We start from the raw sequence: 15,527 nt of genomic DNA, 5'->3' as shown, positions 1-15,527 counted from the left end.
TTAAAGTCAGGCATAGCAGATGCAAATTTATGGAGCAATTGTCACCTCTCTTTAAATGTACAGAAGTCCTCCAGAACACATGGTGCCATACCCCATCCGCTTTTTATTCACAGTGAGTCTCTCATCAAAGTTATCATGAAGAGCTTTGAACTACACTGTGACGCCACCTCTTTTGTTTCCTCTAATATCCCTGGAAAATCTGGTTAAAATTTGAAGATAGAAGAGCGAGCCATTTTCTCTTGAACAGATTCCACACTGTTTTCACAGCTGTCTCACTCTTGGGATGCCACTGAAGGCAGGAGTGGGCGGAGTTAGACAAGCTGCCGCAATGTGTAAAGATGAGAAGGGATAAAGCAATAGATTGGGCGCTAAACACAAAAGCATGCTGGAAAAGAAAAGTGCTTGAAAAGTGAGATGCTATGCCACGCTCTGGACGCAATAAAACCGCTGAGCGCTCAAATCATTGTTAGTGTCTCACTCAATGTTTAATGCAGAATGTTGCATCACGCGGGAGGATGCCAGCTGCTCCCAGGTAATGTCCCTCTCATGCTGTTATGCCTCTGGTCAGCAGCCAAACATAGCAGCTGTCCGTCCAACAGCAACCAATAAACCCTGCCACCCCGTCCAAACTGTGCTTCTGTTCATAAATAACAATATGCGAGCTAACATGGTGGCCAATGTCAGACATGGTCAGATAAACACAACAGAGGTCACCGTTGCCAACTCATCTTCACTTCAATGTAATCTACACTGTTGGTCTACATTACCAGCCGTGTGGGAGGAAGCGGACACACCTTTTGCTGCCCCGAATCACCGGCGGACGCAGACCTAACGTGATGTGACATCTCAAACAGCCATCACAGGTTTCTGACTATAAATGATTCAGTGCATCAACTTTAGAGACGTAGAGTTAATGCCATGTCGGGGGCAGAGATCTACAACTATGACTGCCCCTCAAGGGGATCGACAAATGGGCCCCCTTGTCACTCTTGCAACCCAGTCACCATTAGGAAGGAGGTAAAAGAACAACGTAATGACTCCGTGTCCAAAGGCAAAGTGCTACACGGTAGCTTTTATGTGCACAGCAAACTTATGATACTTTGCACTGCCACAAAGCATTCAGTGCACTAACAGCATCTCCGTGTCCCTCAGAGAGACCTAATGTGATTTTAATGACCCGATGCTAGCGAGTGGAGTGCACAAGGTGAAGGTGACAACACTGTTGTCCAATTTCATGATTTTTGTCCCCCTTTCAACTCTTGCCTCTCCCTTGGAAACCTGAAGTGAGGTTGTGTCAAGTATCCATACCTGCCCCACACCAACATTTTAGATGTAGTTTAAAGCACTGAGTTAAACACTGGTAAATTAAGTGGAAAGAAATTATTCATATGTTCTTCAGATAATCTGAAGTGGTCAGTAAGCCAATCGAATCTCCTAAAAAATGACACTCACAAGGAACTCATTTATGTAGCTAATGTGTTTTAATGATTACAGAGAGGATGGTCTTCTAGTGGACATTCTCTACTGTGGCTATTTGACCACTCGTTACCATTCAATGGCGACCTCAGACAAATGTCCAACAGGGATAGCAACAGAAGCACAAAGTGCATGCTTGGTCACACAACGCTGCAATCACTATAATGTTCTCCCTGTGGCACAAACACATTAACAGCCTACAAATACTCTTTTCATACTTCAGCGTATTCAGTATTGGTAATGGGGCTCAAATCAGATCAATACTTGAAGCAATTACAACTTCCTCCAATTAAAGCCAATTACCAGGTTAAGAGCCTTAATTTATCTCCCTCAGTTGTTTCTCATGACGTATTTTTATGTTTGGGAACGCTCGACTTGACTCTGGCAATTCTCGGTCATGTCCCGCCCCACCCAGACTGCCAACCTGTAAAGGAAACATGCAAGTGTGATTGTAGAAATGACACTGTGATCTAAGCTTTTAATTAAGAAACAGAGCCAGAGTGTTTTGCAAGTCGAATCACTCAACCAGTAATGCCCGCGTTGTCTCAATTACAATTTCCATGATGTAGAATAACAACATTATGCCAGAGCAAGACATGCATTCATATACTAGTAATTAAATAAAAGCCAAATCAGGATCAAAGCTGCTGCATTCATTCAGACGGATGGCGACAGCATTGACCTCTTGGCTGACACTCAAAGAGACAGATCCCAAAGGTCGCTGTCAGAGAAAACATTTGTCACTTTTCTTTATGTAGTGGTCCCTTTAGGAGGCAGTTCCATCAGTTAAGTTGATCTTCTTTTGGTTGCCTTCAATTGTCACATGTTTTATTTTGCAAAAAAAAGGCTGAAATTGCACTTTGCAATGCGCACAGGAAAGACTAGAAGAAAAACCGACTTGACCAAAGATATGCAAACAAATATAACATTCTCTAACTTTAAACTATTAGTGCCTCCCATATTGTTCATCATTTTTAATGGAAATTTACCCATGGTAAGTAGTTGGGGGGGGGGGGGGGGTAATTAAGTCTTGAACAGACAACTGTCTGAGATGTCTCATAAATCTACGCCTCTTCTTTTATTCTCTGGAATCCCTGCAGCCTTATATTGCCTAAAGATTGAAACTCTGGATGAAATTAATGCAATCAAGTTTGAGCATTCTAATGTTGTCGTATATTTGAGTAAGCCTGTTTTGAAAGTCGCACAGGTATATTTGCGTGCCGATTCGTTCCCTCCTCCGTAATGAGACCAAATATTTTTATACATGAAATTATTACTTATATTATTCCAAACAGTGGGGATATGGTAGATGCAGGGAAACATAAGACTTGAGACAAAAAAGAAATGTTACGTAATTCGACATGCCTGAGCCCTTCCACCCATGCTGGAGATACTTTTCTTTAAGTACAACAGCATTTGCAAATTGAACCAAAAATGTTATGTGTTATATAAAGAGTTTGAATTCCTTTCTACAGAGGTGTGAGCATGGATGGCATTAGGGAGCACCCTGCCTCTCGCGCAAAGTCAGCTGGGATAGTCTCCAACTTCCCAGCGACCCTACTGAGGACAAAAAGTAAATGGTTGGATTAATTGAATTGATAGAGTGCATTCCAGCACACATCATGAGTGAGACCTTCATGTAGCGCATCAATTTCTGAGGTCTCTATTTCATGCGTAAATCAATTGTTGATGTTCTCCCCACAGGCAGCTCACAGAGGTCAGCCAGATGGAGATGCATCCTCCCACATGCTGCCAAGCCATTTACCTGCATGGGCCCCTGCCCTGGATAGAGGCTGCACTAGCAGGGGGTGTGGCAAGGGCACTTGTGTGTCGCAGCGTGCCGCGCCAACGTTAATGGACCCGCACACCAGTCCAGGATGGATTGCTTATTTTTGCCCAAGTTGAGTCATTAAAGTTTCATTAATGCGTTGTCCTGGCGCTAGCCTGCGCCACGGCCTACGGGCTGCAACACACTGATGAATATAGCAAACTGGCACCTCTTGGATGTCTTCTGTCAAATACTGCAAACTCTATGCACTCCTAAGTGCAATAAAATAATATATGATTTTAGTTAAAATCGGGTTTGTATTTTTGAGAAATTGTGACTTGCAACACAGATCTCTATAATACTGAACAAGGCTAAATACACAAACACTACTGGCAGTTTTGACTGAATTCCTTAAGATTTTATTTCGGACGGCAGGAGAAAAAAAATCATTGCAGTTACAATTTGCAGTGGTGTGGCAGGGCCAATAAACAGAGGCAGCAATAAAAGTCCATCTGTCATACCCTCTCTGAATTTGAGGGTGATTCCTTAATTTAATTTACAGTGGTATGAAAACGTTTGCCCCCCTTGAACATTTTCAACATTTCCCTTACCAGATGATTTGTTGTATGGATCAGCAATTTAAGGTAAAGGTTTTTAGAAATTGTGAAAAGAAATTAAAATGACAGCTCTAATTCGATTTTACATGTACAAAAAATTTGGCAATAAAAACGTACTGTCTTTTACCATTTCCATCCAAATAACACACCAGGGAACGCCTACTTTTTGCAGTATTTCTATCTGTGAGAACAACTCAAAATAGCACTTACATGCCTGTCATAGATTTCAGCTGTCAGTTTCCACTCTGCGGAACATTCATTCATTTTCAGAACCGCTTATCCTCACAATGGTGCTGGAGCCTATCCCAGCTAACTACGGGCACTCCGGGTAATTCTGTTTTCTCCCAAATCCCCAAAACGTGTTGGCCCAACACTCTAAATTTCCCCTAGGTATGAGTTTGAATGCGTATGGTTGTCCGTCTCCTTGTGACCTGTGATTGGCTGGCCACTATATCAGTGTTCCCCGACTGGTGCCCATAGTTAGCAGGGTAGGCCCCAGATACCCTCGTGACCCTTATGAGAATAAGTGGTTCCGAAAATGAAAATGACATCTAACACATTTCTTACCTTTATTTTTATTTGAATGAAACTCATTAATTTTTGGTTGTTGCAAACGTTAACTTCAAGGAACATTTGTCCATGCACATACATTGGACTGTTCTGTTCCAGGAATTGGAGCTGCCAAGGTATTGCCATGATTGTGCATACATGTCTACACAAGTCTGACACAATATTCTAATTAGAGGCATGAAATAGACATAGATGTTTATTTATTGCATCCTGAGTAAATTGCTGATGTGAAATTAGAGCTAATTAAGTGCTGTATTAATATGTGATGCATAATGGCAGCCTGTGTGTTGGCATACACAGACGTGTACATACTGTAGGTAATCATCATATCTGTGTCATTTATAAAGCTTTTGATCTGCATGATAATATATGCTGTGTGCTCAAGCTGCTGCATATTAAAATCAGTAATCTTTTACAGAAATTCCACTGCCTCCAAATAGATATAATCAAGCATCAAAATGTAACTTTTAATATAGTGAAATCTTACGTGTAAATAATAAAGAAGAGACAATTCATCTCTAATTACTGGACCAATAATTTTTTAGGTAGTATGTTCATCTGTCATTGCTTAACCGCTATTGCAATGGGAGGAAAGCTCAAAGTAGTACAGAAGTGATGAAAATGAGGCTTCATCTGATGTGTATGTGACATATGAAATGGTTTAATAATAGACACTTAGTTGTGCCATATGGTCAGACCCACCTGCCAAGGTACAAGGACTCCTAACACGGAGGTAAGTGCTCAGACATGACAGAGAAATCTCCTGACCAATGAAAGAGAAGATAGCTCTGGTTTAAAATAATGGCCTGAGTGCCTGTTTTGTATGCATTAGAAAACCCAAGTAATTGTGATGGTGATGCACCTGATACCTGGAAAACAAACTGGCCCAACTCACTCAAATTCAATGGCATCATCGTTCAGGTTCTTCTATGACTCAGCAGCACTTATACAACAACACCACATTCCCAAAGCAAATATAGGTTTAACTTAATTACATTTATTGCATAACATGTTTTACTTTTCATTTACTCTAGTTTTCCTGAGCATATTTGTTCATCATGACGGACTTTTTTAGTCATTTGACCATTTTTAAAGTACAAAAAGTCTCTGAATTCTTTTGACAACACTGTTACGCTAATCAATGAGTATCAATGGGAGTATGCATCCGGAGGAGTCTAATGAAAAAACTAGATTATGATTAGAGCAGCGCTAGAGGTAGAGTCGACCATATTTTTCACACAAAATAGCAAAGAGCCATATGCGCCCATCAAAAGAGACACATTTGGCTCCTGAGCCATAGGTTCCCTACCCCTGACCTAACCCACAGGTTGATAAACAGGAAAGCTTCAAGGGAACAAGGGTATATTGGCATTAAAAAAATCCTATATTCCTTTAGTTTTACGTCCAATACTGATATTTTTATTTATCCAATTATAATAATAATTATGCCATTGTTTCCCCAACCCCACACATGTATAGTGGTACTTTTACGAAACGTATATTCCTGAGGTTGGTTAATGACCAGAATATTGCCCCTTTAAATAGAAATGAGAAAAGGCTTATTTTTTCATATTTTTCATGTGACTCAAATGGAAAAAAAAAGTATTTCCGGTCTCCTGATGTTTTCAAGACAGCCGCTGGCATTGATCAGAGCTGTACTGTCGGATTCAAGCAGGATCTGTCTTTGTTGGCTTATTATTCCAATAATTACAACCGTCTAATGTAGAGCAATAAACAGTCCGTCAGTGCAAGCAAAGTCTTCCAGAATAAATCCATACACTGGGTTCTGTCAGCCTACACTCGGTGGGGAGTTCGGGAGTGGGGGAGTCTACCGATCGACCCGATGGATCTCAGATGGACAGGAAGTGTGGGCTTTGAGGGATGTGTGGTTCCAGGTGGCCAAAGGAGTGTTTTGGCAGCCCGACCTGCGCAAAGCGAGCGGGGACCTGGAGTAGGTGGAATGTTAATCACGGAGAAAGGAGAACATGTGTGACAAAGGGAGCGGATGGAAAACACATGTCCCATTTCACACTTATTTACCTTCAAGAGGCAAGCCCCCGCCAGATTAGAGCGGGAGGAGATGGAGGAGCGGCCGCGGCAAAGGTGCAAGCCTTTAAAGTTTCCCACTTTGATGGCCACGCCAGCTCTTTGATAGCGTTTCAAACATTTGGGAGAGGGAAGACGAGACCTTGAGAGACAGGATGGCCGGCAACTGTAAAAACAACGACCTGCAGAGCGAAACGTTTCGTTCTTTGCTTAGCTTTCCTGCTTATGGGATGTCATCACGCCTGTTGATATCTCTAAACTGTTTAATCAACGTGCAGCGAAAAGCAACAGTACTCATCTCGTACGTTGTTTGAAGCATATCCTCTGTTCTATTTTTAATGGATGCAGCCGGCGAGTTTCCCCTGAAGGGACAATAAAGGCAAGCAAATATTCTGTGAACATCTTTCATCCAATCCTGCTGAGGCTGGAAGTCCTACTTACAAACTAATTTTCCACCACAACTAACAGAAATCCGCGATAATGTCATACATATTGTTTTGAAATTTAATGATGAATTGACCTGTTCGAGCTGCCCCTCAAGTGGACCGGTCACTTTTCACCATCACAAAACGTCATTGAAAAATTACATTAGCAACTCCATATCACAATACCACATCATTATCCAAATCGTACTAAGGGTAAGCAGATGAAAGTAAATTTCTCTCCCGGTAAATTTCTCTTATATATGAAAGAAACTTCAGGCATATCCAAAAAAAGTGGTATCTGTTTCTATCATTCTCTTTTGTTTGGCCTCAACAGAGGTCGGAGCTAAATTCGCAATTGGCCAGGAACGGCAATTTCACAGCAGATTTTTGTACAGTTTTGCATCATCTGAAGCAAGATTAATCAGTCTATTATTAGAAGCAGGAGTGAACAAGAACTAAAAATATTATCATACTTTTCATATGTGAGTACAAACAAAGCATTGTCGCCAATCATCTTGCTGAGTGTGAACCCGCCATACTTCTACTCTCATGGAAACTTCTCTACTCCTGCAAGTGATGAACAAAATGCAGAGCAGAATAATCTGTCACAATTTAAAGAACCACAGGATTTTTAATTCAACTACACTTGAGCCTGTGGATGCTCCTAAAGGATACACACCCAACTCTCCTTTTCTTAGTGGGTATGATGTGTGGATGAAGACTCTCTTCCTGCCATAATGACTGTACACACAAGATTTTCAAGGGCCCGCTCATGACAATCCCATTTTCTGTGTAATTTCATGGTTGTCTTCTTGAATGAAGATATTGGCTGCTCTGAAGCACGAGGTCAGACTCTGCCTGCTCTGTTTTCTGGATTGTTCCGGAGTATGTTTCCCCTCACTTGATGAAAAGTAATTCATCATTTACACCCCTGAATTCTGCCACTTTTTATTTCCCCCTCCCCTCCCCACAGTGCTTTCCATTAGCAACTTCTTTCACGTCGCCATCCTTTTTAGTTTCCAATGGGACTGAAGATAGATGCCTTCAATACGATAGCACAGGTTAACACGCTCCTGGCCCATAATACTGTTTGTCACCTTGCTACCTCGGGTAGGCAAATTCTGTCACAGCCAGCATCCTTCAGTCTTCCTAGAATGGAGTTGGCACCCACTGGAGCTTGCGAGCTTAAAATTGATTCTGCTTTTTCTCCTTGAGTCCTGCCAGGTTGTCTTTAGGGGAGTTCTTGGCCTCCAGCCAATCACAACTTTGGGGAAAGAAACACCTTAGGAAATTTTCTCCATGCTGCCAGAAGGGGGCAAAGGTTTCTGAAAAATCAAGAGAAGAAGGGGGGGTCTGTTGCTAAGAGACTGTCTCCAGTTCTCTGCCAGAGTGAAATTAATTGACTCAAGGGCCTCCTAAACTCACTTTTAATTGTTTTCATGTCACTGACGGCCTTTGTGGACTAAAAAAGTACACACATGCTCTTTGTGTCCCTCTTGCTTCCTCCACAGAACGTGAGATTTAGATTCCTTTTATCATCGCAGCCGCGGTGAAATAATTGGACCCACACATATGTAGATTCCTTTACATCTTAATGGTTAAACATATGTAGACTGGTGCATGCAGGCGCCCACATTTATTAGCAAGCAAAATAAGGACTCACATGCCATCTCATTGGGCCAGATGCTAACATCTGCAGGGTGTCCAGAGGCCAATCAGTGAATCTTTAAGGCAGAGGAAAGTATAACCCTTGAGACTGGATAGAAGACAGAACTAGGTTCTCTCGGGTCTGACTCTCCCGCAACCTTTTCTGAGCAATGAAAAATCCTCACATGAATCTCGGAGAACTAATTCCAGAACAAAAAAAACTTGAAACAAAAAGACATGCCAACAGGGGCTGAAGGTGGAAGATCATTTGTGACAGTCAGGGTGTGTCATAGGGGCCTCTTCATCATCGTAATGTTTAAACTTGCGACAGGTGACCTTTTTTTACATGCACATTAAATATATGATAGTACCTGGACTTAGTTTGAATTTGTGGCATGACCTAAATTGACACCTTAGTCATATCCTCATTCCTCATTGAAATGAATCAAATTTGAAATAATCTGTTTGAGGCATCTAAAAGCCTCCTCATTTTGTTTCATTCTGAGCTTTTATAAAGGGAGATACCACTAGAATATGTAAAAACAATTACATATATGTGTGTGTGTGCTAGATATTACAAAGTTTAATCATGATTAATCGCATGTTTTGATAGTTAGCTTGCAATTATATTTTTAAATCAAATGCAAAAATGATCATACATTTTGAGTTTTGAATACCTTACATATTAGAAATTTAACCCACAACTCAACAGAGTTGGGCAACTTTACATTTGTAAAGATGAATTAAACCCCTAAATTAAATTAATTTCCCTAAATAACTAAGAGTGTCAAGGAGGAAGAATGATCTACACGTCTGCTCACAGTTCTAAGATCAAGGGTTCAAGCCTCCGTAGTAGATCACATCAGACCAGCAGCATTTCCTGAGTGTCTGAACTCATCTGGGACAACCTAAAATCTGCTTTTTAAAGGCTCTGGACCCTTTTGCATGTGTTCTTGCTTGTCATGTTACCTGAATGTACCTCATTTCTGACATTAAAACCCCAAATTAAGATTTACCTGCATCAAGCCAGCATTATGATTCTCTTTTGGCAGTCTGAATGCCAGTAAGTGAAGATCTTAAGTGACACCTAAGACAAGTCGTCATGCTGTTCGTATTTTTGTGCACATTTGTGAAACAAATTTTGCCTAAAAAAAAGTCTCATTTAGATTTCACTGTCTCAGTAGTCCGATACTCTAAGCTTATAGCTGCAGTACAGGCCTGCTAGCACGCATAGAAAAAGCTCAGTGTGCATGCTTGCCTCAAGATGTGCTTTTTTTCTCACGGCTGATGAAAATATGGCTCATGCCCTAAGACAAAAAAAAAATGATGTGCACATCATCACCTTGCAGCCACAAGAGTACCCAGGTGGCACTTGGGAGGCAAAGCACTGCATCAAGGGAAGGAAAGTATCCCCCGATCTGTGCGTGTTTACGATGGCTTGAGTAAATTAAGGAATAGAAAAGAAATACACGGACAGATGGATGTTTGGCTTGAGGCAGGGTGTGTCCCTTAGCTATGTTGTCATGTCAGAATGACAGCAGCTGCAGGCCAGGTGGCACTCAGGTGAAAGTAAAGACAGTTTGTCAGATAGGCTGCGGTTGTATCAAAAAAAAAAAGTCAAATTCATTCCATAACCAAGTTTTTAAACAAAATTTACCTATTAAGGAAATCTTTGTCTCACTATTGAATTAATTTCAAATGCCATCTGTTTCACCTCCCTATAACGACTGCCATTGTTATGCTTTTCATACATACTATATATAAATCAAGTGAAGACGTTATAAAATGTAAACCAAAAGACATTTGAAAACACAGCACAAAAGCTGTAGATATACATATAAAAAAATAAAGAAGGCAAGATCAAATATATACATAAGAGTTCATGGGGGTTCCAGCTCTGGGAAAGAAACCTTCTCTCGGCCTGTTCTTGCTTTGAGACACCTGTATATAAACATAAAGACAGGGGTCCTGTTTCTTGTGTACTTTGTCAAAGACAAAAAAAGAAGATACAATGTGCGACCATTGATAGGAGGAAAAAAAGAGAATCTTGTACATTGTTGCTGGAAATGAGATGCCTCAATGAGAAGAATCATCGATACTTTTAATCATTGTTCTGGTAGGCACCCATTCAGTCAGCTCACCATAAAAATCAGGCCGCTCACCCTATGTCTACGGAGATTCCAACTACAAACTAAAATGGAGAACCTTGATAACATGTTGACCGTACCCCATGTGGTGTGGATTTAACCAAGGAAGGAGGAGTTCAATCATTTCAAAAAGTGTCCAAACTTCAACTTTAAATAAGCCGTTTGTAGGGACACACATAGTAGACAGATTTACCTTGCACCAACACCCCCATGCCCAAGGGATATAAACCAGTGACTGATTCAAAGTGCAAGGGGTTTGAAAATCTGAGGTTATATTTGGTGGGCCACCTGAACAGTCCTGGATCTTGTCAGGAGCTTGAAATTTGCTTTCCGATGTGTCAAAGCTATTTATTAGTCATTGCAAACAGTGCCCTAACCCAGCATCGGTCGCGCCTGGGTGGGGACCATTTCATCCCCAGCCACGTTTGTGTCCCTCCATGCTTTTGCGGAAGATTTGTTCCAGAAGCTTTGCTTGTACCTGCTAGGAGTGGGTGCAGGTGATTTCTAGGGTCTTGCTCTACTAGGGCAAAGGCAGGTTTCACAGTGTCTCAGTTGCCATTAGCATCTCATTTCATACTATTAGCTATTATAAGCCACACTACTCTCACCTCATGTTCATGTTTTTCCACCACTAACAAGCCTGTCCAGCAGTCGCAACCGATAAGACATATGTGCAGGTGGAGAATCATCCTCATCCAGTTAGTACTTTCTCAGAAGGCAAAGCTCCCCCAGTGAGGGGCTGATGTGATGCATACGAGACATACATGCGATAAGCTAAAGCTCATGGGATGATGAACTTGTTCGCCGTGGTACACCACCATCCCACAGCCGCTGATGAGCCATTGATACATTTAATTAGGGAGGTCCATTTCCCCCCCTTCCCACCACTCTCCAGATTCACTCCATGTCATTTACACCAGAACTGTGACTGAAGGCGGGTGGGGTGGGGGGTAAAGATCCCCCTACAAAACAGAGATAAAGAAAAAATGTAATACTTCCACATTTTCCAGTGGCCCTTTCATCATTATTCAAAAATTAGTTTTTAATGCAATGGAGTAGCTCCAATCATGTTAAGGTCTCTGTGATCCAGATAGTATCATAATTACAATTAGATTACATTACTGCAATCAGAGAAAGGGGGATCGTTAAGGGAAGAAATATAAATTGCTTTAGTTTTACAAGTACTGAGCAAGCAAAAATTGGAATTAATCTCCACTTATACATCTTCCCCCTTACAAAACTGCAAAGTACGCTGAATTCTTCTGGGCCATCAATACAAATTAAGACAGAAGTAGGAAGCCTCTCCACACTCTTTTTCTTGAGAAAGTTAAGATTGAAAGTTTTAGCCACAGAGCAAATTTTCACAGGAAAGGGGATTTTCGTCACATCGTTTTACACCCTATCTGTGAATTTTCCAAAAATAAAAGATACGTGCAGAGAACTCGATAACCATTGCATCCCACTAAAGCTAGAGCAAATCGTACATTTTGACAGACGTTTTGGAAAAATCTGAACTTCTGTTGTAGGGATACATCTCCTGTTCCACAATTAATAGTGTGCAAGACATGGATCCTGATCAAAGAATTTTAGGCGGACTCACAACATTGGTTGTGGACAGTGACCCAAGACCTATTATACACTGATCTGAATTACACAATTTTCAAATACATAGGTATTCCAGAAGAAGTTTTGGGACGTGTCCCAAAACTCTAGTATATTTTAAATTATTGTTCATTAGCGTGGAGGGAAGTGAATCCGATGTCCTGACCGTCCTCTGCAGCGGTCACATTGTGTCGGATTATCCCAAAGTGCAGGATAGAATAAAATACAAATCACCCACAGACACAACTATGAAGCATCAGTGAAGCGATTAAGATTGAAGTTGGCAAATCCCTGAGCTGCTAATGAATCAAGACTTTTCTTGATGACAGCTGACTATTTCTCCACACAACAACAGTTTTGCTTAATTGTACTTGAATGAAGACTTAAAGCGCTTTTTCTGTCCTGGTCTGCTTGCATGCAGCAGCTTGTGCAATTAATAATGCAGATGATCGCCTTAGTTTGCATCCGCAGAACTTTTTCAGGGGTTCTGCCCATTTGGCCACATATCAATTACCTATTTATTCCCTTCTTAGGCCACGACTGGAGATTAATGTGTGCCTCTAAATTAGCTCACATGCCAGCCATTTATCAGCTCTCAGAACAATCCTGCAGATTCATCCCAAGACTAAGTGGCAGAATATTCATGAAATGGTGAAAAAAGGGTAATTTTGTTCACGCTTTGATGAAATAAAAAGAGAAATTTCTTCTTTCGCTCATTTACTTTGTGAGTTTGTGTCATTGTTTTGCTCATTGTCCTGGCAAATCCTTCTTAATTTAGCTCAACACACAGACTTATATTTACGGCGAGAAAACAGGGCGATACATTACGCTCCAACAATGTGATAATGGTGATAGTGCGGCGCATTGTGCTTGTTTGTAAAGCCGTGGTTCAGAGGACCATAATGGACCAGCATTCAATGGGTGACTTCAGTAATGAGTTCGGTAAACAAAATGAGTTTCTGAATTTGTGCATGAGGGGTATACAGAGGGGCTTCTGGTCCTTAACACTGCAGTTTTAATCAGGCATTGGGAAACGGGAGTGAAGATGTTATGAAAATGCGCTGCTGGCCTTTGTTCGGCGTCTGTCATGGCATTGACTTTGCTGACACAATGCTACAATGCATGACGGATCAAAGTAATTAAAGTTCCAATAATTTACCTTCCGCTGTTGTGTGTCAAGTCTGCCAGACCGGCGACTCTTGGGCCTATCATTGATTTCCTGGCCGCTGTCTGAGCGCCGTCCTGAAAAAAAAAGGGGCAGCTTTAATAACACAGTGATACAATGCCAACGCTTCACGTTTAACCACTGATGATTATGGACAGATGATGGAGATGGGGACACAAGAGCGTCGGATAACCACCAATCTTCAAAAGCTCAGTGAGGTCAAATCACAGAACGCTTCTTCACCTTGTTACACTTTTCAATCCAGGGGGAAAAAACGGCTTTACGTAAATCCGCAGGAGCTTCAGGCTCCGGTACACGACAAGTGTAACACCGTGGCTCTGTCTCAAGCCCTGATTGACAAACTCCTGACGTGGTCACGGCAGTGTCACTTCAGCGCTACATCGCCCTCTTTCCGCCCTTCAACAGTGACAATGTGTCATTGTGGTCCTCTAGCAGGTTCTTGAGGTGTATGGTACGCATGGAAGAGGGTGCTTGTGTGGCTTTGAGAATTTTATGAAGGCTTACTTCCTGAGCACATCTCTCCTCCCTTGATGAAAGTTAAATGGTTGAAGTATTCCTGTTCTGAGACATGATTAGCGTGTCACACATTAAAATGCCACATTTAATAATCCCATCCTTCAGGCTTTACTTCCTCACCAGGTATTAGCTCCGATGGAGAATAATCCTAAGCTAGTTGGAAGTGGGGAATCCAAAGAAAGATCTTGGCACTCTGCTGTTTGAATTTTCGATCTGCATCAGTCTTACAACGCAGACGGCGGCAGAGGAAGCAGAGCTCCGGCGCTTAGAGCTCACCGAGGCGCCGCCAGGTTCTCTTCCTAATCTCTTTTCTCTGCAGACATAAGTGATGGTGATTCTTTTCTGCAAACAACTTGTTTTCTATCACATTCTGAGGTTGAAAGTTTGTTAGCCTTTTATCCTTACCGAAACTCACAAATTCTCACCTCCGCCCAGAAAGTAGCGTTTGCGTTGCTTCTTTAAAACTATTTGTTATAAAGGAGGATTATGCAAAATTGACTGAATCGATTTGTACAAAATGTGCGAGAAGTGTGGGGCTCAGCGAACAATGCATAAATGCTAATGACAAAACTTTGAAGTAGGTGTCTATGAAGGATTTGGTGCTGATCCAGATCGGCACAGTTTAGCCCACTGACCGGCATTGCAGTTATTTAAACATTGGATATCATGAATTCATTATATGTATAATAGTTGTATATTACTTAATAACCTTTTATGACCAACACTAGTGAAATTGTACGTTGCTACAATTTTATGTTTTGTTTTTAGGGGACAGGGGTAATGCTGATAAGGGATGCAGGATTTTAAAGCAACACAACATTTGCATACAATTCAAACCTAGTTACACCTGAAGTCCAAGCGTTGGTAGGCCGACACAACAAATACCAGACACCCCAACTACAGAAAACTTAGTGTATGCAGTCAAGTGCAGTGAGGAATACGCATACAAATATCAAGAGGTGGAAAAAGTAGGGATACGGATACAATTATGGAAGGTTTTAAAAACAATAATTAAATGGCCATGGCATTGGAGCCTATCCATTCCTCTATTAGTTTCATATGTAAAGTGTGAGTGGAGACATTCATGGTTTGGTTTTAACAACGGAAAGTTGTCCATGCACTGTGTAGTGAACAGTGCAAGGGGCAAAATAAAACACCATTCTGTCAGACCACACTTTAAATGTGATGTCAAATTTTTCTCTTGCATGAATCTTTGGATTTGTTTCTATCTTGGGGCAGAGGTCAGTGCCCTGTAGCTGTGGCTAATTGCCATCGTGCAGATGGAACACAGTTGTCATTATCTCTGGTCATGTGACTATGTTTATGAGACATGTTTTTATCATTTGCGACACTTCACAACAATGGTCCTACAGTGATAGGGGAACTCCTCTGAATGTCGCCTGCAGCTGAAGATTGTCAACAAAAGTATTCTTTGTTTCAGAAATATATTTAGCACAAATAATTGGACATCATGCTGTTTGTTGGCTAAAAATATACATCATGCATTCCCGGGATTTAGAATTAGTG

General features: G+C 41.3%; 1 long non-coding RNA gene across 1 annotated transcript in view; it reads right to left on the bottom strand.

Moving 5' to 3' along the window:
- LOC144201030 (uncharacterized) overlaps positions 1-15,527 on the bottom strand; it is a 72,104-nt gene that overhangs the window by 39,441 nt on the left and 17,136 nt on the right. The window contains exon 2 of the long non-coding RNA XR_013327250.1: positions 13,458-13,540. This is a non-coding gene — a long non-coding RNA (uncharacterized LOC144201030). The remainder of the gene's footprint in view (positions 1-13,457; positions 13,541-15,527) is intronic.

Source organism: Stigmatopora nigra, chromosome 1 (genome assembly GCF_051989575.1).
Source record: "Stigmatopora nigra isolate UIUO_SnigA chromosome 1, RoL_Snig_1.1, whole genome shotgun sequence".
In the NCBI taxonomy this organism is placed as follows: Eukaryota; Metazoa; Chordata; class Actinopteri; order Syngnathiformes; family Syngnathidae; genus Stigmatopora; species Stigmatopora nigra.
This window is presented reverse-complemented; position numbering and strand designations above follow the sequence as displayed.